General features: G+C 38.1%; 1 protein-coding gene across 1 annotated transcript in view; it reads right to left on the bottom strand.

Moving 5' to 3' along the window:
* Positions 1-23,792, bottom strand: part of CHRM2 (cholinergic receptor muscarinic 2) — a 185,125-nt gene that overhangs the window by 3,721 nt on the left and 157,612 nt on the right. The gene's annotated exons all lie outside the window — the stretch shown is intronic.

Genomic DNA, 23,792 nt, shown 5'->3' with positions numbered 1-23,792 from the left:
GATCGTCGGAAAAGGAGTGGTTTGGTATACAGGATAGTTGGAGAAGGAGTGGTCTGGTATACAGGATGGTCGGAGAAGGAGAGGTCTGGTATACAGGATAGTTGGAGGAGTGGTCTGGTATACAGGATGGTCGGAGGAGGAGTGGTTTGGTATACAGGATAGTTGGAGAAGGAGTGGTCTGGTATACAGGATGGTCGGAGAAGGAGAGGTCTGGTATACAGGATAGTTGGAGGAGTGGTCTGGTATACAGGATGGTCGGAGAAGGAGTGGTTTAGTATACAGGATAGTTGGAGAAGGAGTGGTATGGTATACAGGATAGTTGGAGAAGGAGTGGTCTCATATACGCAATAGTTGGAGAAGGAGTGGTCTGGTATACAGGATAGTTGAAGGAGTGGTCTGGTATACAGGATAGTCAGAAAAGGAGTGATCTGGTATACATGATAGTTGGAGGAGTGGTCTGGTATAAATAATAATTGGAAAAGGAGTGGTCTGATATACAGGATAGTTGAAGAAGGAGTGGTCTGGTATATAGAATAGTTGGAGAAGGAGTGATCTGGTATACAGGATAGTTGAAGAAGGAGTTGTCTGGTATATAGAATAGTTGGAGAAGGAGTGGTCTGGTATACAGGATGGTCGGAGAAGGAGTGGTCTGGTATAGAGGATAGTTGGAGGAGTGGTCTGGTATACAGGATGGTCAGAGAAGGAGTGGTTTGGTATACAGGATAGTTGGAGAAGGAGTGGTCTGGTATACAGGATGGTCGGAGAAGGAGAGGTCTGGTATACAGGATAGTTGGAGGAGTGGTCTGGTATACAGGATGGTCGGAGAAGGAGTGGTTTGGTATACAGGATAGTTGGAGAAGGAGTGGTCTGGTATACAGGATAGTTGGAGAAGGAGTGGTCTGATATACGCAATAGTTGGAGAAGGAGTGGTCTGGTATACAGGATAGTTGAAGGAGTGGTCTGGTATACAGGATAGTCAGAAAAGGAGTGATCTGGTATACATGATAGTTGGAGGAGTGGTCTGGTATAAATAATAATTGGAAAAGGAGTGGTCTGGTATACAGGATAGTTGAAGAAGGAGTGGTCTGGTATACAGGATAGTTGAAGAAGGAGTGGTCTGGTATATAGAATAGTTGGAGAAGGAGTGATCTGGTATACAGGATAGTTGAAGAAGGAGTGGTCTGGTATACCGGATGGTCAAAGAAGGAGTGGTCTGGTATACAGGATAGTTGAAGAAGGAGTGGTCTGGTATGTAGAATAGTTGGAGAAGGAGTGGTCTGGTATACAGGATAGTTGAAGAAGGAGTGGCCTGGTATAAAGAATAGTTGGAGAAGGAGTGGTCTGGTATACAGGATAGGTGGAAAAGGAGTGATCTGGTATAAATAATAATTGGAGAAGGAGTGGTCTGGTATACAGGCTAGTCGGCGAAGGAGTCGTCTGATATACAGGATAGTTGAAAGAGTGGTCTGGCATACAGGGGTGCTGGAGAAAGAGTGGTCTAATATATAGGATAGTTGAGAATAAATTGTCTGGTATGCAGGATAGTTGGAGAAGGTATTGTCTGGTTTATATGATGGTCAGAGAAGGAATCAATTGGTATACAGGAAAGTTGGAAAATAAGTGGTTTGGTGTATATGATAGTTGGAGAAGGAGTGATCTGGTATACAGTACATGATAGTTGGAGAAGGAGTGGTCAGATATACAGGATAGTCAAAGAAGGAGTGATCTGGTATACATGATAGTTGGAGAAGGAGTCAGAGTAGGAATCAATTGATATACAGGAAAGCTGGAAAATAAGTGGTTTGGTGCATAGGATAGTTTGGAGAAGGAGTGGCTTGGTATACAGCATAGTTGGAGAAGGAGAGATACAGCATAGTTGGAGAAGGAGAGGTCTGGTGTATAGGGTAGTCGGAGAAGGAGTGGTCTGGTGCGTAGAATAGTCAAAGAAAGAGTAGCTTGATATACAGTATAGTCAGAGAAGGAGTGACTAGGTGTATAGGATTGGAGTATAGGAGTGGCATATGGGGGATCTGGATAAGGAGTGTTCTGTTATATAGCATATATGGAAAGCAGTGGTCCAGTATATAAGATAGATGAGAACGAGTGGTCTTATATATTGGATAGGAGTAGAAGGAGTGGTCTGATATACAGGATAATTAGAGAAGGTGTGGGGTATACAGTATAGTCAGGGAGTAGATGGTAAATAGGATAGTTGGAGAAGGAGTGGACTGGTATACAGGTCAGATAGAGAAGGAGTGGTCTGATATATAGAATAGATGGAGAAGGAGTTGTCCAATATATATGATATAAGTGGAAGGAGTAGTCTGGTATACAGGATAATTAGAGAAGATGTTGTCGGGTTTATAGTATTTTCAGAGGAGTTACCTTGTAAATAGGATGATTGGAGAAGGAGGGGTCTTGTATTAAGGATAATTGGAGAAGGAGGGGTCTGGTATATAGACTAATCAGAGAAGGAATGGTATGATATACATCAAAATTGCAGAAGAGAGTGGTCTGGTATATAGGATATTCGGAGAAGAAGTGGTCTACTATATAGGATAGTTGGGTACAGAGTGGTGTGGTATACAGACTAGTTGGAGAATGAGTGGTCTGACAAAAGGGTTAGTAGTAGAAGGAGTTGATGGGTATATAGGGAAGCTGGAGAAGAAGTGGTATACAGGAAAATCAGAGATAGAGTGGTCTAGTATATAAGATCATAGTAGAAGGAGTGGTCTGGTATATGATCATTGGAGGAGGAGTGGATTGGTATGCAGGATAGTCAGAGAAGGAGTGGTCTGGTATATAGAATGGTTGGAGAAGAATTGGTCTGGTACATAAGATAATTGAAGAAAAAGGTCTAGCATATCGGGGAATATGATAGGTGGAAAAAGACTGGCCTAGCATATAGAACAGATGGAAAAGGAATGATTGGCATAAGTGCAGAAGACGAGGTTCCTCATACAGGACAGCTAGAGAAGAAGTTGTCAAGTATAAAGAATAGAGGAAAAAGGACTGGTCTAGTATACAGGATAGTTGGAGAAGTAGAAGCAGAGAAACAGATGACACTGTACTCTGAGTCTACTAAGGTATATGCAAACATTGAATAAATGAATAATGATCCACATTTCTGCTTCACAGATTACATTTTGATCAACTGGTGTGAGTGAGCCCTTCTGCCAGTGACAAGGCGACCTCTTCAGATGGGGACCAGCACTAACAGACCTATTTCTCCTGGGTTTAGTCCTATAAATTTAAAGCATATGGAAGATCCTGCTCTAATAACTAAAAATGTAAAGTGCAAAAAAAGATAGAAAAAATTGGCAAGCACTTCTTAGCCAAATAAAATCCATACTCGGACTAGATACATACAGACTAGTCTTTAAACCATCAGGTTCTTAGTGGATGTTCGATCAAATACTACAAGGCAGGTGGGCTCACACAGTCTTATCAAAAAGTATACTCTACATAGTAATAATGCAAATAAAAAAACATGTTGGTTAGAGAAGGAGTAGTTGGACATATGTACGGAAAAGTTGGAGAACAAGTGCAGTTTACCTAAACATATTAGATAAGTCGGAGACGTATTGGTTGCCTGAAGTCACAATTCTTCTGTAGAGAAGGACCCCGGACACAACAAATTTGGTCCAAAAATCCAGGTCAAAGCATTTACTATGCATCACACTCATCTCAGTAGTACGGCAATTCTTAGCCCGTGAGCAAGAGATATTTACCATAAACCATCCGCGAAGGGAGAAAATTGAGCAACCTGCAGGCGTCCCACATTCCCCACACAACAAACGGTAATTGCGCGGGAGCAAAATCATTGCTTTATTTGCACCGAGCTGAAGGTTACGTTTTGATTTCTCGCTCAGGATTTTGAAGGCTCATTTAAAAGGAAAACAAAAAAAAAATTTCTTGCGTTTCTAAAATCGGCCAAGAATATCCCGGCTCGCCGCTATATCAAATGACAGAAGAGCCCAGGGAAAGCAGGCGGAAAATAATGAGGAAAGCGCAGACACAGGAAAAGGTCGGAGCTCGGAGACGGATGGGAATTTTTTTTTTTCTTATTTTTTTTTTTATGTTATACAGAATTGTTGTAGCCCAACGAGAGATCTCTGATCAGGATTGGGGAGTGAGGATATTCAACAGCGCTCAGCGTAAATGAGTACACCCCCCTTTAAAAAGTAAAATTTTCATCAATATCCACAAGAAACGTTTCCAAAAATGTTGATGAGACCGAGTTTCATAGACTATTTTTTTTCTTAACCATATCATGAAAGTAAAGTCAATAATTTAACTTTCACTGCAAAATCTTTAGTTTTAAGTGATGTAAAAATGAGTACACCCTACATAAAAAATGCTACATTTAGTATTCTGTATGGCTTTTTTTTTAAGGATGACACCAGGTCTTCTACACATGGAAGGAAAAAGTTGGAGACATGTTGCAACATCCATCTTTTCTATTCTTCAAGAATGAGCTCTTTTAGAACCTGGATTCTGGATGGAGAGTGATGACATCTTGTCTCTTCAGAATTCCCAATAGGTTTTCGGTTGGGTTAAGATCAGGAGACATTTGTCCACTGAGTCGCTTTCATCATGTTCTTCTTCAGAAACTCAATAGATGTGTATTTTGGATTATTGTCATGTTGGAGAAGTGCACACCTACCAAGGCCACAAAGTGATGGTTGCATCTTCTCTTTCACTACAGAGCAACATATCTGTGAATTCATGATCTCATCAATAAAATGTAACTCCCCAACACCAGAAGTTCATACACAGTATTGTATTTTTACCTTTGAGCACCTGCTAACAAACAGTGAGCACACCGATCATCTTTATCAAATAAGGACACTGCCACCACCATGTGTCACAGTAGGCACCATGTATGTAAAAAAATCAATTTAGAAAAATGCATAGTGCCTACAGTGAAGCATGGTGTTGGCAGTGTCCTGATCTAGGGCTGATGTTGATGGTATCATGAATTCAAAGAGAATGGATGCTGGATGGAAAATGATGCCAACTTGTTTCTTCAGAATTTCCCATAGATGTTTGGTTGAGTCAGATCAGGAGACACTTGGCCACTGAATCACTTTCACCCTGTTCTTCATAAACGCAACAGATGCATGCTTTGGATCATTGTCATGTTGGAGAAGTGCACGTCTACCAAGGGCACGGAGTGATGGTAGCATCTTCTGTCTCACTATAGAGCAGTACATCTGTGAATTCATGATACCATCATTTACACCAACAGCTCATGCAGCTCCACATAAGGACACTGCCACCACCATGTTTCACTGTAGGCACCAGGCATTTTTGCTAAATTAATTTTTTCTATCTGCAAATTTTTTTTAAGTTTTCCAAATTTTAACAAAAGAACTTAAGTCCCAACATACATTTAAATTCAAAAGACATCTCATGAAAAGAGAAAAAATAAGAGAGGTTACAAAGACCAAGCCATATGAGATAGAACCAGGAACGATAGACCCGCTATTATTTAGAATACACAAATGGGTAATAGTGCAGAGACTTCCATTTTTTTACCTTAATTTAGGTATACCCATACCCTTCTAAATTCATTTTTTACATGCATTGTGCCTACAATGACACATGGTGGTGGCTGTGTCCTTATGCGGGGCTGCATGAGCTCATGATATTGTGGAGCAGCATGTTATTGATGGTATCATGACTTCACAGGTGTACTGCTCTATAGTGAATGAGAAGGTGCTACCATCACTCTGTGCCCTTGGTAGACATGCACTTTTCCAACATAACAATGATCCAAAACTCACATCTGGATAAGCATGGTGCTTATAGTGAGGCATGGTCATGGCAGTGTCCTTATATGGGTCTGCATGAGCTGCTGGTGTTGGGAACTACATTTTCATTGATGGTACTATGAATTCACAGATGTACTGCTCTATAGTGGAAGACAAGATGCTCCCATCACTTTGTTCTTGTGGAAGATGAGCACTTTTCCAACATGACAATGATCCAAAACACATCTATTGCATTTCTGAAGGTGAACAGTGTGAAAGTGACTTAGTGGCCAAGTGTCTCTTAACCCAACACCTGTGGGAATTTCTGAAGAGACAAGTTGTCATCACTCTCCTCCGGCATCCAGGCTCTAAAACAGATCGTTCTTGAAAAATGGAAAGAGATAGATGTCGTAATGTGTCACCAATCTGTTCCTTCCGTGCCTAGAAGACTTAGTGATGTCCTAAAAATCATGGCGGTCCTACAAAATACTAGCTGTAGTAGTTTTTGATGTGGGGTGTACTCATTTTTACATCAATTTGACAAAAACTGAATATTTATATTATTAACCTTACTTTCATCTTATGGGTTAAAAAATATTTTTGAAAATTAATTTTTAATCAAAATTTTGGAAATTGTTCTTAAGTCTAGTGAGATATTGATTAAAGCCTTACTTTTTAAAGGGGGTGTACTCATTTATTCTGAGCAGTATGTATATTTCACACCAGTGATATCCATTGATACCAATCGCGGGTGTCCTGAGTCGTTATACACCAGTGATCAGCACCTTCCAATGTATCTGCGTCCTACAATTACATCAACATCCCCTCGACCACACAAATATCACGTGCCAATGGTCTGTGCAGTTACTGTCGTGCCTGTCACCGCTCCTGCAGGTCCTGCCTGTTTCCGCTCCTGCAGGTCCTGTATCCTGCTTCTGTCAAAGTTTCATTTACCCACTAAAAAAACAAGAAAACACCAAAAAAGTGCTGAAAAGGGAACCTATATACATCAACATCCCCTCGACCACACAAAAATTAAGAGCCGATGGTCTGTGCAGTCATTGTTGTGCCTGTCACCGGTCCTGCCTGTTACCGCTCCTGTATCCTGCTTCTGTCAAAATTTCATTTACCCACTAAAAAGCATGAAAACACCAAAAAAAGTGCTGAAAAGGGAGCCTATATACATCAACATCCCCTCGACCATACAAAAATCATGAGCAGATGGTCTGTGCAGTCAATGTCGTGCCTGTCACCGCTCCTGCAGGTCCTGCCTGTTACCGCTCCTGCAGGTCCTGTGTCCTGCTTCTGTCAAAGTTTCATTTACCCACTAAAAAAACAAGAAAACACCAAAAAAGTGCTGAAAAGGGAACCTATATACATCAACATCCCCTTGACCACACAAAAAATAAGAGCCGATGGTCTCTGCAGTCATTGTCGTGCCTGTCACCGCTCCTGCAGGTCCTGCCTGTTACCGCTCCTGTATCCTGCTTCTGTCAAAGTTTCATTTACCCACTAAAAAACATGAAAACACCAAAAAAAGTGCTGAAAAGGGAGCCTATATACATCACCATCCCCTCGACCACACAAAAATCATGAGCAGATGGTCTGTGCAGTCAATGTCGTGCCTGTCACCGCTCCTGCAGGTCCTGCCTGTTACCGCTCCTGCAGGTCCTGTGTCCTGCTTCTGTCAAAGTTTAATTTACCCACTAAAAAAGCCATGAAAAAACCCCAGAAAAGTGCTGAAAAGGGAACTTATATATGATGAAATGGAAAAGGAAAAATTTCAGTATTAAAAAAGCTTTCATTTTCAATTTTTTTGTCACCAGATGGCCACATTTCAGTGCAACACGGCACCATCTGGCATCACAGTAACGGCTCACTGACAGCGATATCACCAGAAGATTTACATTGATATTAAAAACTAGCAATTTGTCCCACCCATCAATGTATGTACACCCACGTCTTAAAGGGGTTATCTAACAACACAGAATCCTCATTTTTGTAACCATTGAATAGAATCCTCACTATTGAAATATTTATCACATCAGATAGAGGGTTACATTCTTTGGGACCCCCGCCAATACAAGAACAAGAGTCCAAGGTCCCCAAGTGACCACCCCTGCTCCAATCACTGTCTGTTACTGTCATAGGGTTACGGATCTTTGACCCCTAAATCTACTGTAGGTGACCATATTTGTTACATATCCTATGGACAACCCCTTTAAAAAGCGCTCTGTTGGAAATTAGACATATTAAAGGGGTACTTGGAAAACTGATATAAATGGTAGAAGATGTGATCAATGACTGATCGGTATGATCCTGAAAAGCGATCGTGGCAGGGGCAATAGGATTTGTCATGCCCCTTGAAATCCAGAGATGGTTGGCCATTGCCGGCCCCCTATAGCATGGGTCCAATGTGCGCCCATTTATATAGAACAAATCAGAAAACCCCCTTTAATTCCGGATTAAAGGAATTTTTCATGCAGCTTTTCAAGGGGCGAACATAAAGGACTGGGGGGGGGCACTTGGGAAAAAAAGATTAATTTCTCTACGAGGGGAGTCGGCTGCCGACAGCTGCCAGCCGGGCGGTCACACGGGAGGCTCATCCGCCAGGTTCCTGGCAGGTAAAGGATCTCAGCCGAAAGCTCATGAGAAAAACACACAAGAAAAAAACAAGGCTCCTTCACAACATGATCCATGCTAATGAGGCTGTGCGGACGGCGCGGTGCGTGCGTGCGTGCATGCGGCGGAGCCCTCTGGCGCCCTTCAAATCACCTTTACAAGAACTCATCTCCACTCAGAATAATTACATGTGGAGCGCCGGCAGCCGGAGTGATGAAACTTGTCTCTTTTGCCCACAAACTGCGGGGCGCCGATAGCAGATATTATTATCCGGAATGGGAGTTTAGCACGTCGGGGCGGCATAAAGGGACAGATAACAGCTGCCGCTGTCAGCTCCGTGCACAACATGGCGCTGTGTGTTATGTCTGATAAGAACCATTCACCACAAAGAAAAAGTAGGTTTCAGAAAAAATCACAACATCTAAGTCGTCGCTGATCCTACAAGGGATCATCGGCACCTACTGAGTATGGCCTAAATCCATTCGGTAAGTCAGAACGGTACAATGATAAAAATGAGGCGCCTTTCCGCAGCTGCCTGACACCAGTGCACATCTAATTATCCAGGACAGGACTCTCTGGTGTTTCTAGTCTTATTATTATGACATCTTCCCTTATGGTCTACATAGAAGATAATCACTGATTCCTGACTCTACCGGGGCCCACAATGATGCCTCACACATGTGAGTTTTACTGGGAAGCCAATTAATGTGAAGAACCTGGTGCAAAAGGACTAATAAAAGCCTAAAGATATAATTATTATTATTAATAATAAGAATAATAGGACTAAGAATAATAAGAATATAGTAACAAGAAATAAAGAAGACATAAGTGCGTAATAATTAATATTGCTAAAATACTACTGCTACTATAATAATATATAAATAATAATACCATATTAATAGTATATACATAAGATTTAAATTTATAATAAGAAAATGATAATCGTAATATAAACAATAATAAAAAATAGATAAATACATAATCATACTAAAATAATAACAAAAAATATATAAATAATAATAGTAAAATTATAATGCATAAACAAGAAATAAATACACAATAATAATAATACAAAAATAAAATAAATAACGATACTAAAATAGTATTACATACATAAGAATTAAATATGTACCAGTAATAGTAAAATAATAGTAATATTAATATAAACAATAATAGTAAAATAATAATAAGAAATAGATAAGAAATATATAGATAATAATAATAATAATAATAATACTAAAATAATAAATAAATAATAAAATAATAAGAAATATATATGTAATAATAATAATAAAATTATAATAATATGAACACTAATAATAAAATAATTGTAATGCATAAATAAGAAATATATATATATAATACTACTTCTAATAATAATAATCTAAAAAATATAATATGATATATAAACAATAAAAATGAAATAGAAATACATAATAGATATATAAATGATAATAACAATACAAGTAATAATAGTAATAATAATAGTACTTAAAAAAGAAGAAATAATATTTCATAATAATAATAAAAAATAGATTATTATTAAATGATAATAGTAGTGATTATACTATAAAAATAAGACAAATTAAAAATACCTATTAAAGAATAATAATAACAAGATAATAATTCTGTAATAAAATAATAACAATTTATATAAAAAAACCCTTCGCAGCTGTGGAACCAGTCGTTATCGGCACACTGCACGGGGGGCACTCACAAATCGAGATGAGCGATCCCAAACATTAAAGTTCAAGGTTTGTACATGACCGGTGCTCCGGTGCTGAACTCCGAACATGGACTTCTCCTGGAAGTCGTCTGTTTTACTGTTCCGAGTTCCGGGAGAAGTCTGAGAAGGGAGAAAGAGAGATTACTACGACCATTTTACAGCACCAAAGTTCGGGTCCCCATTGATTTCCATGGGGTTCAGGTTAAAGTTTGGGTAGAGTTCTGCTACCCAAACCGAACTTTGGACGAAAGTTCGGTCGAAACCAACGAACCCAAAGTTCCACGGGTCTGCGCATCCCTACTAACCTGATATGATACTATTACTAATACAACCTTGATTACCTTTTTCCTAGTAGTTAGTAATATTTCTGATACTTGTATGGAAAATCCTACCCCAATATCATCTACTACTAGTGTGGGTAATTCTACTAATAGTGATGCTATTTCTGCAGCTATTGCTAACATTGATACTGCATCGCTGCCAGTTTACAGCCCTGATTGCTACTACTACTATCTCAGCTAAAACTACTATTATTAGTACTACAAGAAATAATACTTCTATAATTTGCTTTAAAGTCGTCACGTCGTTACTACTACTAGTAATGATGATACTTCTATTACTACTAGTAATTTTCATTTTACCTCTAACACTGTACTTACACTTTTAGCGCCACCACTATTGTTACTACTGCCAAATCATTAATACTTCTACAAGTTATGATGATATTACTACAGGTGCCGCTACTACTACTAGTAATAATTACTATATTACTACAACAACTCCATTTCCCAAAAAGTTTGTCCCGTGTGTTAAATGTTAAGAAAACCAGAATGGAAAGATAAGGAAATCTCTTCTCTCCGTATTTTATTCACCACAGGTCACAGATCAGAAGTTAGATGTTGGGATATTTTTACATTTCATTTGAAAAAAAATTAATTCACTTTAAAATCGATGGCGGCGACATGTCTCACAAAAGTCAGAACAAGTTTAACAAAAGGCTGGAAAAGAAAGTGATAGTAATGAAACACAGCCGGAGGGTCAATTCTATACTAAGTCACGTGACTGTATATAACAAACATGTGAGAGAGGCAGAGTCTCTCAGAAGCCAAGATGGTCGGAGGTTCAAGCACCATTACTTCTAATAGCAACACAGCCACCACTACTATTATGTCTACTTTATGAATAAAATTACTACTACTAGTACAAACATTGATGATACTACTACTGTACTTCTATTACTACTACGAGCTCTATTACTACACCTACTACTAATACTGCTAATTCTTCTACTACTATTCCTTCACATACTAAAACTACTTCTACTACTTACAATACTACACCATCTAGTAATACTACTAACACTGATACTTCTACTACTGTTATAATTACTACTAATACTACTTCTACTAATACCCCTTGTGCTATTCCTACAAATACTAAAAATACTACTACTAGTAAAATGACTTCTTCTACTACTAATAATACTACAAATTCTACTAATACTACCCTTACTGATACTTCTACATATATTACTACTAATGCTACTACTACTACTACTGCTAGTTCCACTACTAACACTACAACCACTATTACTACTACTTCTACTATTACTTCTACTACTATTCCTACGGATATGATGATTCTGCCTATTCCGCCCCCTCCATGAATTGACAGGTGTGTGAGGGGCTGCCTCCATCAGTGTTTGCACCTGTGCTGCCCCCTGTCTTTATCATGGGGGGGCTGCTGCATCCTGCTAGTGTATTTGTAATCTGACTTGGTGTTTCTTTTTCTCATATGTTTTTACTATGTCTACTACTACTGCTATTACTACTTCTTTTACTATAACTATAAACGAATGAACCACCCAAACAGTACATTTACAAAGTTTTAAGCTTTATTTATACAAACAAAAAACAAAACGTGAACAAGGAGAATGTTGTGCAGAGAGTGGTTGTGGCATCTCAATTACATATCCAAATATAACAACTCAGCTTCTGAGCTCCATTTCTTCATAGACTTTTCTGGAAGTTCATTCTGTTTCTGGTTTTACTAATTTGGCACATTGAACTCCCTCATTATGTAATGCCCTGCTTTTTGGGTTAACAATTCTTTTACTACTATTACGAGTAATACTACTACTAATAATATTACTACTAACAGTGCTACATCTTCTGCTACTACTTTTACTATTACTACTTCATCTGCTACAACTAGTACTACTACTACTACTACTACTATTAATACTACTACTTCTTTTACTACTATTACAAGTAATAATACTACTAACAATATTACTACTAGTAAAACTACTACTGCTAATAATACTACAACTTCTACTAATACTGCCAACACTGATACTTTTTCTACTACTGTAATTACCACTATTAATACTAATACTACTAATGCTACTGCTAATTCTATTACTACTTTTTCTACTACTATTATAAGTAATACTACTACTAGTAATATTAATACTAGTAAAACTACTACTTCTACTGCTAATAATACCTTTACTTCTACTAATACTACTAACACCAGTACATGTTCTGCTACTACTATTACTACAACTTCTACTGTTACTACTACTACTAATTCTCTTACTACTATTACAAGTAATACTACTACTAATACTACTAATATTACTACATCTACTAATACTACCAACACTGATACTTTTTCTGCTACTGTTATTACCACTATTAATACTAGTACTACTACTAATGCTACTACTAATTCTATTACTACTTATTCTACTGCTATTCTAAATAATACTACTACTAATGATATTAATACTAGTAAAACTACTACTTCTACTGCTAATAATACCTTTACTTCTACTAATACTACTAACACTGGTACATGTTCTGCTACTACTTCTACTATTCTACTACTATTACTACAAATTCTAATGTTACTACTACCTCTTCTCTTACTACTATTACAAGTTATACTACTACTAATACTACTAATAATACTACAACTTCTACTAATACTAATAACACTGATATTTTTCTGCTACTGTTATTACTACTAATACTACTATTACTGATACTACTAATGCTGCTGCTAATTCCATTACTACTACTTATTCTACTACTATTATAAATAATACTACAACTAATAATATTACTACTAGCAAAATTACTACTTCTACTACTGACAATAATATTCTTACTTCTACCAATACTACTAACATTGGTGCATGTTCTGTTACTATTTCTACTACTATTACTATTATTTCAACTGCTATAACTAGTGCTACTACTACCACTTCTTTTACTACTATTACAAGTTACACTACTACTAATACTAATAACAATATTACTACTAGTAAAACTACTACTGCTAATAATACTACAACTTCTACTACTACCAAAACTGATTCATTTTCTACTACTGTTATTATTACTATAGTAATACTACTACTGCTAATGCTACTGCTATTACTACTACTAATTATTGCACTATTATTGAGTACTACTACTAATATTACTACTTGTAAAACTACTACTTCTAATAATATCTTTACTACTACTAATGCTACAAACTCTGGTACTTCTGCTACCACTACTTTTACTACTATTACTACAACTTCTACTGCTATTACTACTAATACTACAACTTCTACTTCTGCTTGAACTGCTTCTACTACTAATGCTACTTCTACTACTAATACTACAACCGGAGAGAGAAGGTATGAAAGCATTATTATGGGAGTTTCCTACACGTGACTGGGCGTGTGACCGAGTGACCAAAACCAGCTCTCTGTAGTCACCAAAATGGTTCCAAGCATTTGCACAGTTTTCAGTGCTGGTTTTTGACCTTGGTCGGAGGGTCCGAAGGTGAAATACACGACCAAACATGCTCATCAATAGAGAATATATTTTCTAAGTTCCTCACAATCAAAAAATATCAAACTTTGCAAAAAAAAATGTCTGTGCCGTCATTAAGATGACTTCTATGGCTCCGCGGCTCCCTCCCCACCCTCCGCCTGTCATTCATTTACCTAGGAGCCCAGAATTGCCTTTTATACAGACCTAATGGAAAGTAAATTAAAACCGCTCGGTGACACATAGAGATGATTTAGCAGTGAGGAGATAAGGGGGAAAGTTTTGATGTGAGAAAGGGCCTTTTTGGGACCAGTGTGACTCATCGGCGTCTGCGAGATTTAGGAAACTGCAGATAGCGGGCGGTCGCTCACAGGAGTAATAAAATTTGGAGAGACGGCAGAGAGCACAGCAGATTCCATTAAAGAGAAATTATCATGTGAAAATATAAATCCACTCTCGTTGCGAGCGCCGGATGTTAGCGCCACGTGCGCCATGAAGTTATTGAGCTGCACCGTAATAAATCGCACCGCGTCTAATGAGATGTATCGGGAGCTGCAGGTTTTCGGCACTGTTAGCACTCTCACTCTGCATACTGTAGACATTGTGGGGTTTCAACCCTAAAAATCCTCAGGGTCATGTGTGCCAGACACTTTTTCACCCATGTGGTGAGACCTTTTGTATGGTCAGGTCCTACTGTTTGCTCACAATGAAGTACATTATCTGTAGACCTATGGATACGAGGAGCTCCATGCAAGTTCACTCCACTTATAAGACCCAGGTAGGTACTAACTCTCCAGAGACCACCAACCTGAAGAGGGTTCGTTCATTCCTTGGGTCCTTAACGTAGTTTTGACTCTGTTTTTGAGTTCTCTTAGGCTAACGTGGGTCCTTCCTTTCAATTGAACCCCTGACCTGATGTGGGTCTTCTTATCTGTGGGCTCACAACCTCAGTTGGGTTCTCCTTCTATATGAAACCCCAAACTGAAGTGGGTTCTCTGTCCCTATTTGGTAACAATCTAATGGTGGTGGTGGTGGAGGGGGTCATCTGTCCCTATTAGCTGAGAATCTGAGCAGGTTCCCTACATTCCTGTGAAACCCTAACCTGAGGTGGGCCCTCCATACTTATGGGTTACCAACCTGAGATTAATTCTTCTTTTCCATGATGACCTTAACCTATGGTGAGTCTTCCCTCTATATGGGTTTATAATTGAAACTGATCCTTCTTTATCATAAAGCCCAAAATTTAAAGTGGGTCCTCCCTTTCCACAGAACACCTGAGCTGATGTGGATCCTCTTTTCTATAGGCTCACAGCCTCAGTTGGGTTCTCCTTCTCCATAAAACCCCAAACTGAAATGGGTCTTCTGTCCCTATTTGCGTAGAATTTGAGAGGGGTCCTTACTTTTCATGGAAACCCAATGTTGAAGTGGGTCCTCCCTCTCTGTGGGTTACCAATCTGGGGTGGATCCTTTTTTTCCATGGTGCCCTTAATTTATGGTGTGTCTTACCTCTATGTGGGTTCAAATTCTGAGAGGGATCCTTCTTTTTCATGGAACCAATATCTACAATATCTAAGGTGGGTCCTCCTTTTCCTTACATCTGACCTGATATGGGTCCTCTTTTCTATGGCCTCACGACCTCAAGTTGAGTTGTCCTTCTCCATGAAACCTCAGGGTGTCCTCTGTCCCTATTTGCTCAACATCTGAAATGGGTCTTTACTTTTCATGGAAACCCTATCCTAACGTGGGTTCTCCATCTCTTTGGGTTCACAACCAGACATAGATCTGTCTTTCCAATTGGCTTTCAGCCTGAAAGCAATATTTTTTTTCTATGGAGCAAGTAACCTAAGGTAGGTCCTCCCTTCCTTTAGGTTCACATTCTCAGAGAAATCCTTCTTTTCCATGAAACCTCTAACCTGAGTTGGGTTCTCTCTCTCTCGATGAGCTAAAAAACTGAGGTGGATTCTACCTTTCCATGAACCCGCAACCTGAGGTGGATCCACATTTTTCATGAGCTCCTAACCATTAGGATTCTTTACTTTCTAAAGAAACCCAACCTTAGATATTGTTTCCATCTTCATGGACACACAACCAGACTTTCTATTTTTCATAGCCCTAAAATCCAAGTTGGGTCTTGTTTCATGATTCCCTCTCAATTGGAATCCCAACTTTTGGTGCACCACTGTCTAGTCAAGGTAGTTCCAACCTTTCCGTGGCCCTACAAACTGAGATGGGTCATCCTTTGAGAAGACTTCCTCTCCATGGGCTCCCACCTTTCTTTCTTTGATATCCATGGCAGATATCTCTAGAACCTTTGAACCCTGTTAGGTTGAAATGAATGAAAATGGTGGTCCTAAAACAGTGGACGTTTATTGTTTATATGATTCATGGACATATGGTTAATGTAGATTGCCATGAAATACGTTTGACAGGTTAATAAGCAAGCTTGACCTCATGAACAACCATGCGTGATCAGATCAGTAACCTTCGTCTACAATGGCTTATCATTAACAATCTCAAGAAAATATGTATATGAAGTGATGGTGGAGTTGGCCCTCTCCCACATAGGACATGGTGAAACTACTGCACTGTGTGTGGTGTCGGAATATCCGAGTCTCTCGTGTTCCATTCTGCAGTGCAGAGAGAAGTTGGTTAATGCACAGCTAACAATATATTAACTTCTCTTTACAAGTGAATAGAAGTAAATACATTGCTAACTGCGTGTTACCTCATTGTTCTTCATCGTCCCCTGTAGCGAGAATCACAGTCTTCTCTTCATCTTCCCACGTCTCAGATTTGAGTTGAGCAGAAACTTTGAGAATGAGGAGTGATCTACAATATATGGAGCAGAGGTGGGCATGCAGATGGGTGGAATACTGATGAGTGGCAGAACAAATGAAGAAAAGTGTCTCAACATCTAAGTTTTGGGAGATATTTTGGAGGTAGTATATTTGGATTTGTCCACTAGCAATATCATAGATGTTATAAAGTTATGAGCCTGAGAGGTGAAGGTCTAAAGGTCACCTTCAACAATTTGACCTCAAGCCACATTCCATCTCCATCTATTGGATGGAGACTAATTTATGGGATGGATCCTTGGGGGTGGATATGAAGAGCAGCAGTAGAAGTCCCACCCACCTAAGCAACACAGGTTGGGTAACTCTGAGCTAAGCTATTTCAAACTTCCGAAAGGTGTACCTATGGCTATGACCATAAAACATGGAAGACCTAAGACTCTGAGATGTTTGATTTTGGTGCTTCTCCAGGGTTTTTGAAGGTGTACATGAGGAGGACTTCCCAACTTAGTCTATGCCACTAACCAACAGTAAAACTGGGCAGTTCTACCCAAAATTCAGGGCCAATAATTATTTCAGAGTACAGTAGAAAAAGGTTCACAAAGGTCTCCTTTTATGAAGTCAAGCAAAATGGAGAGGCTGGTAAGTGACAGGTTTTCCCTTTTAACACCAAGGAGAGATCGGGAACTCCAGAACACCTACATTAAGCAACCAATGGCGTCCAATGATCCAACCTTCTGGATCAGCAAAATAAAGGGGCCATCTTGGTTGCTGGGGCTTACTGGTTCATAACAGTACATGCATCAATGTCTTCTGCTGATTGGTCGGGTTCTTCCTAATATTTCATAGATGGGTTATTCTTAGGTTTTATCATTTTAAACATCTCTTTTGGCCACCATTGAGTTTAGATAGAAGAAAAAAGACGCCTAGTGTGGACTATGGTTGTATCACACTCTGGTCCTGCGCTCCCCCTCAACTATTTAGGGATTATAGAGTAGGTAATTACGGGGGGGGGGGATGAGGGATGGGGTGAGGGGGTACGTGATAGAGAGGGATGTTTCTGTTGCCACTATAACTGCGTGTACAACAGGATAAATGAAATCCCTCCTCTCGGGGGAGCTGGTGGCCTCTCGCTTTCTCACCAAGCGACTCCTTTTTAGCTGCTGCTCTCTGGCATGAATGATTTATAAGCCTGCCACTGCCGCATCTCACAGGGTTTCTGGATTTTCAGTCACATTTCTTGGGAGGACTGGAATCCAGAAGGACATTCTGTTTCATATCACTTCTGCAGCATAAATGTGAGGATGGTTCAAGGCAGCTGAGAACGAGCAGAAGGATAAGGCAGGCAGACCCTCACCAGGAGAGCTGCAAATATAGGGCCGAAATTAACGCTGACACTGCCAGAAGATGGCAAGAAACCTGCCCGCAACAAGTATCAAGACAGCGGATCTAGTCAAAAATGGATAAATCTATGTAGAGGAGGCAGTATTATAGCAGATATATACATGTACATAGCGGGCAGTATTATAGTAGTTATATTCCTGTACATAGGAGCAGTATTATAGTAGTTATATTCTGTACATAGTGGGCAGTATTATAGTAGTTATATTCTAGTACATAGGGGACCAGTATTATAGTAGTTATATTCTTGTACATAGGGGAGCAGTATTATAGTAGCTATATTCTTGTACATAGGAGCAGTATTATAGTAGTTATATTCTTGTACATAGGGGTAGTATTATAGTAGTTATATTCTTGTACATAGGGGACAGTATTATAGTAGTTATATTCTTGTACATAGGGGCAGTATTATAGTAGTTATATTCTTGTATATAGGAGCAGTATTATAGTAGTTATATTCTTGTACATAGGGGCAGTATTATAGTAGTTATATTCTTATACATAGGGGCAGTATTATAGTAGTTATATTCTTGTACATAGGGGACAGTATTATAGTAGTTATATTCTTGTACATAGGGGCAGTATTATAGTAGTTATATTCTTGTATATAGGAGCAGTATTATAGTAGTTATATTCTTGTACATAGGGGCAGTATTATAGTAGTTATATTCTTGTACATAGTAGCAGTATTATACTAGTTATATTCTTGTACATAGGAGCAGTATTATAGTAGTTATATTCTTGTACATAGGAGCAGTATTATAGTAGTTATATTCTTGTACATAGGGGCAGTATTATAGTAGTTATATTCTTATACATAGGGGCAGTATTATAGTAGTTATATTCTTGTATATAGGAGCAGTATTATAGTAGTTATATTCTTGTACATAGGGGCAGTATTATAGTAGTTATATTCTTATACATAGGGGCAGTATTATAGTAGTTATATTCTTGTACATAGGAGCAGTATTATAGTAGTTATATTCTTGTACATAGGGGCAGTATTATAGTAGTTATATTCTTATACATAGAGGCAGAATTATAGTAGTTATATTCTTGTACATAGGAGCAGTATTATAGTAGTTATATTCTTGTACATAGGGGCAGTATTATAGTAGTTATATTCTTATACATAGGGGCAGTATTATAGCAGTTATATTCTTGTACATAGGAGCAGTATTATAGTAGTTATATTCTTGTACATAGGAGCAGTATTATAGTAGTTATATTCTTGTACATAGGAGCAGTATTATAGTAGTTATATTCTTGTACATAGGAGCAGTATTATAGTAGTTATATTCTTGTATATAGGAGCAGTATTATAGTAGTTATATTCTTGTACATAGGGGCAGTATTATAGTAGTTATATTCTTATACATAGGGGCAGTATTATAGTAGTTATATTCTTGTACATAGGAGGCAGTATTTTTTTAGTTATATTCTTGTACATAGGAGCAGTATTATAGTAGTTATATTCTTGTACATAGGAGCAGTATTATAGTAGTTATATTCTTGTACATAGGGGCAGTATTATAGTAGTTCTATTCTTATACATAGGGGCAGTATTATAGTAGCTTTATTGTTGTACATAGGGGCAGTACTATAGTAGTTATATTCTTGTACATAGGGGCAGTATTATAGTAGTTATATTCTTGTACATAGGAGCAGTGTTATAGTAGTTATATTCTTGTACATAGGGAGCAGTATTATAGTAGTTATATTCTTGTACATAGGAGCAGTATTATAGTATATTCTTGTACATAGGGGCAATATTATAGCAGAGGCCGTATTATATTAGTTATATTCTTGTACATAGGGGGCAGTATTATAGTAGTTATATTCTTGTACATAGGAGGCAGTATTATAGTAGTTATATTCTTGTACATAGGAGCAGTGTTATAGTAGTTATATTCTTGTACATAGGAGGCAGTATTATAGTAGTTATATTCTTGTACATAGGAGCAGTATTATAACAGTTATATTCTTGTACACAGGGGCAATATTATAGTAGTTATATTCTTGTACTAGGGGGCAGTATTATAGTAGTTATATTCTTGTACATAGGGGGCAGTATTATAGTAGTTATATTCTTGTACATAGGGGCAGTATTATAGTAGTTATATTCTTGTACATAGGAGCAGTATTATAGTAGTTATATTCTTGTACACAGGGGCAGTATTATAGTAGTTATATTCTTGTACATAGGGGGCAGTATTATAGTAGTTATATTCTTGTACATAGGGGGCAGTATTATAGTAGTTATATTCTTGTACATAGGGGCAGTATTATAGTAGTTATATTCTTGTACATAGGAGCAGTATTATAGCAGTTATATTCTTGTACATAGGAGCAGTATTATAGTAGTTATATTCTTGTACATAGGAGCAGTATTATAGTAGTTATATTCTTGTATATAGGGGCAGTATTATAGTAGTTATATTCTTGTACATAGGGGCAGTATTATAGTAGTTATATTCTTGTACATAGGAGCAGTATTATAGTAGTTATATTCTTGTATATAGGGGCAGTATTATAGTAGTTATAGTCTTGTACATAGGGGCAGTATTATAGTAGTTATATTCTTGTACATAGGGAGCAGTATTATAGTAGTTATATTCTTGTATATAGAGGCAGTATTATAGTAGTTATATTCTTATATATAGGGGACAGTATTATAGTAGTTATATTCTTGTACATAGGAGCAGTATTATAGTAGTTATATTCTTGTATATAGGGGGCAGTATTATAGTAGTTATATTCTTGTACATAGGGGCAGTATTATAGTAGTTATATTCTTGTACATAGGGAGCAGTATTATAGTAGTTATATTCTTGTATATAGAGGCAGTATTATAGTAGTTATATTCTTGTACATAGGGAGCAGTATTATAGTAGATATATTCTTGTACATAGGGGGCAGTATTATAGTAGTTATATTCTTGTACATAGGGGGCAGTATTATAGTAGTTATATTCTTGTACATAGGGAGCAGTATTATAGTAGTTATATTCTTGTACATAGGGGCAGCATTATAGTAGTTATATTCTTGTACATAGGGGGCAGTATTATAGTAGTTATATTCTTGTACATAGGGGCAGTATTATAGTAGATATATTCTTGTATATAGGGGCAGTATTATAGTAGTTATATTCTTGTATATAGGGGACAGTATTATAGTAGTTATATTCTTGTACATAGGAGCAGTATTATAGTAGATATATTCTTGTACATAGGGGGCAGTATTATAGTAGTTATTTTCTTGTACATAGGGAGCAGTATTATAGTAGATATATTCTTGTACATAGGGGGCAGTATTATAGTAGTTATTTTCTTGTACATAGGGAGCAGTATTATAGTAGATATATTCTTGTATATAGGGGCAGTATTATAGTAGTTATATTCTTGTACATAGGGAGCAGTATTATAGTAGATATATTCTTGTACATAGGGGGCAGTATTATAGTAGTTATTTTCTTGTACATAGGGAGCAGTATTATAGTAGATATATTCTTGTATATAGGGGCAGTATTATAGTAGTTATATTCTTGTATATAGGGGACAGTATTATAGTAGTTATATTCTTGTACATAGGAGCAGTATTATAGCAGAGGCCGTATTATAGTATTAGCATTTTTCTATATACAGTACATTGGTATGCAAATATAATAAATTGCATTTATTGTGTTATACTGTAGAAATTAGCCACTTTATATTCAGTGAGAGACATGAATGTCATTAGTGGCTTGAAATTACATTTAGGAGTCCAACATCTGGTGTGAAATACTCGGAGCTTTTCTATATGATACATGATTGTACATTAAGAACACATCTGTAGTATTTTCATTATTTTCCCTGTCTTTCTTGTTGATCTCTTAGTATCTGTTGCACAGGGAGTCGGTATACAGTATATACAGTATGTATGAATGCCCAGGGTGTAATACTGACTAGTGATTATCGCCCTCTGGTGTTTTATTTGAGGAAGTGCAGCTAATAGCTGTGACATAATATATTTTTTTCTCATGGCAGCTGACTCCTCTCAGTAATGGAATAATGTCAGACTCTCCGCAGTCATGGTCTCTTATTACAGTCATATGTGTCTTGTTTATCAGTCAGAAATCCTGCTATCATGCATAATATAATATAGTGGTCTTTGGGGTCTCCTCATGTTTCAGTTCCGTTTATTACAGGTCGTTGGTCAAAGTTGCATTTCCACATACAACCTGTGGACAGTGGTGGCGCTGCTTTGGGAATAAAAGCACAGCCATGTTTTTCTAATCTTGCCCAAAATGTTTTCTCCTGGATCGTGAGAGCGGAAAGTTATAATTTGTTTCACTGTTTTGTCAGATTTTTAACCGCACTTCTCATGGGAATGACGCGCCGGTTTGAGAAGTCTGTTTGTCTTATACATCAGCGCCGAGTATTAATAAGACGTGTAATAAACGAATGTGACCGCGGAAACCTGCCCAGACCCCAGAATAAGACCCCCCTCATATCCACCCTGTAACCTACACCCCCCGATGCAGAAAAAGGTTATCTGGAGCGCGCCTATAACAGAGCTGCAATCTGCTGTATGAGGTGATAATGAGGATCACTGTGTATATACGTATATCCTGCTCCAGAGCTGCACTCACTATTCTGCTGGTGCAGTCACTGTGTACATACTTTACATTACTGATCCTGAGTTACACCCTGTATTATACTCCAGAGCTGCACTCACTATTATGCTGGTGCAGTCACTGTGTACATACATTACATTACTGATCCTGAGTTACATCCTGTATTATACTCCAGAGCTGCACTCACTATTCTGCTGGTGCAGTCACTGTGTACATACTTTACATTACTGATCCTGAGTTACACTCTGTATTATACTCCAGAGCTGCACTCACTATTATGCTGGTGCAGTCACTGTGTACATACATTACATTACTGATCCTGAGTTACCTCCTGTATTATACTCCAGAGCTGCACTCACTATTCTGCTGGTGCAGTCACTGTGTACATACTTTACATTACTGATCCTGAGTTGCATCCTGTATTATACTCCAGAGCTGCACTCACTATTCTGCTGGTGCAGTCACTGTGTACATACTTTACATTACTGATCCTGAGTTACATCCTGTATTATACTCCAGAGCTGCACTCACTATTATGCTGGTGCAGACACTGTGTACATACTTTACATTACTGATCCTGAGTTACACCCTGTATTATACTCCAGAGCTGCACTCACTATTCTGCTGGTGCAGTCACTGTGTACATACATCACATTACTGATCCTGAGTTACACCCTGTATTATACTCCAGAGCTGCACTCACTATTCTGCTGGTGCAGTCACTGTGTACATACATTACATTACTGATCCTGAGTTACATCCTGTATTATACTCCAGAGCTGCACTCACTATTCTGCTGGTGCAGTCACTGTGTACATACTTTACATTACTGATCCTGAGTTACACCCTGTATTATACTCCAGAGCTGCACTCACTATTCTGCTGGTGCAGTCACTGTGTACATACATTACATTACTGATCCTGAGTTACATCCTGTATTATACTCCAGAGCTGCACTCACTATTATGCTGGTGCAGTCACTGTGTACATACATTACATTACTGATCCTGAGTTACCTCCTGTATTATACTCCAGAGCTGCACTCACTAT

The sequence above is a fragment of the Dendrobates tinctorius genome, unplaced genomic scaffold (assembly GCF_039654945.1).
Source record: "Dendrobates tinctorius isolate UK_male_01 unplaced genomic scaffold, ASM3965494v1 ptg000020l, whole genome shotgun sequence".
Taxonomy (NCBI): Eukaryota; Metazoa; Chordata; class Amphibia; order Anura; family Dendrobatidae; genus Dendrobates; species Dendrobates tinctorius.
This window is presented reverse-complemented; position numbering and strand designations above follow the sequence as displayed.